Source organism: Calidris pugnax, unplaced genomic scaffold (assembly GCF_001431845.1).
Source record: "Calidris pugnax isolate Ruff unplaced genomic scaffold, ASM143184v1 scaffold42, whole genome shotgun sequence".
Taxonomy (NCBI): Eukaryota; Metazoa; Chordata; class Aves; order Charadriiformes; family Scolopacidae; genus Calidris; species Calidris pugnax.
In genome coordinates, this window is record NW_015090920.1 from 1,110,005 (window position 1) to 1,111,449 (window position 1,445).

Here is a 1,445-nt window from a genome sequence, read left to right on the forward strand (position 1 = left end):
AGGAAAAAAAAAAAAAGACGATGTTTGTGATTTTTATTTTTTTTTCTTTCCTTTTTCTATATGCAATCCAAACTGAAATTCAGGTGTTTGGTGATAACTCTGTACATTTCTAGAGTATTTCTAACAGCACATTTCAGTACAACTAAATGACAACTGATATACACTGAAAAATGATGACTGAATAAAGTGCTTTTATGGAGAAAGTGAGTTTTATTTTTGTCTCCTACCCCATGCTGAGCTTTCTGATGACAAAGGCAAAACAAAAGGTGAGTACTTAGAGTGCCGTGATTAAAATTAACACTTAAGGAAGCCAGGGACTATTCAACCATGCAGATACACTTACTGTAACACTGCTAATTAGCAGGCTTTTTCTAGGAGGATCGCAGTCATTACACAGCCCAGAAAAGCATCCAGAGTAGCTACCTCCCAGCCTTACCTGCTACCATGGGTTTTAGGAGGACAATGCTGGCATGGTGGGATTTCCTCCCAAAATGCCCATCTCTTGCTTGGTCTCTACAGCTTGTCCCTCTCGAGGGGGACAGCTGTAGATCAGAGCTCAGGAAGGCAAGACGTGCATTAGTGGTCTGATTTGGACATCCGTGAGGGCACGCTCGAGTAGGGCCATGCAGAAATGACTAAAAGCAGCAGGTGACACCCATGCACAAAGTGCCAGCACCAGGGAACTGGGGTTTCAGGCTGCCTCTGAGTGTAACTCAGCTCCTGCAACAGGTGACACAGCTTCCTCAGCAGGACAGGGCTGTCTGCCTTAAAGAAAGGACCAGGGAGGGTGAAAGCGGGAAAACAACGTGTTCGTAAGCTTAAAAAAACCAAAAAGGTGCTGGGATCACTGGTGATGGGACAGGAAAGCTAACTGTTGGGATGGGGTGAACGTCATGAAAACAACAACATTGTGGTTTTATTTCCTACATTAGGAAAAGCTCCATGACCACCTGATAGAAATTGGCACAATTTAGGCAGGGTTGAGTGAAAAAGGTCAGGGGTTTAATTCTTATTCAGTGCAGCACGATGTGTCCCTCAGGAGCAGTTGGTTTGTCAAGGTTTGCTCACAGCCCACCACTGCTATCAACGTGAGACAGGGTGATGTTGGAGCTCCGTGGGTTAGTGCTAAGGTAGATACTTCAGAAACGTGGTCAAGTTGACTGGATCCCATAGCCCAGCACTACGATGCAGCCGTGAGGTGGGTCTATAATTTAATTTTTAAAGCTATATTTATATATACACTTTTACTTCATTCTGGTAGGCTGGCTGTGGAGCTCTAAGCAGCTGCCACGTTGCAAGTTGTACTGTTTTGTGCTTAGACCTGCAAAGATTTAAGTTATTCCTGGTCTAAAGAGCTGTTTTTTCCTGTGGCAGCCCCCAAACCTACCGTAGTATAGCCCATGTGTGGCATTTTCCACTGGGCATCCTACCCCCCCCCCCCCCGC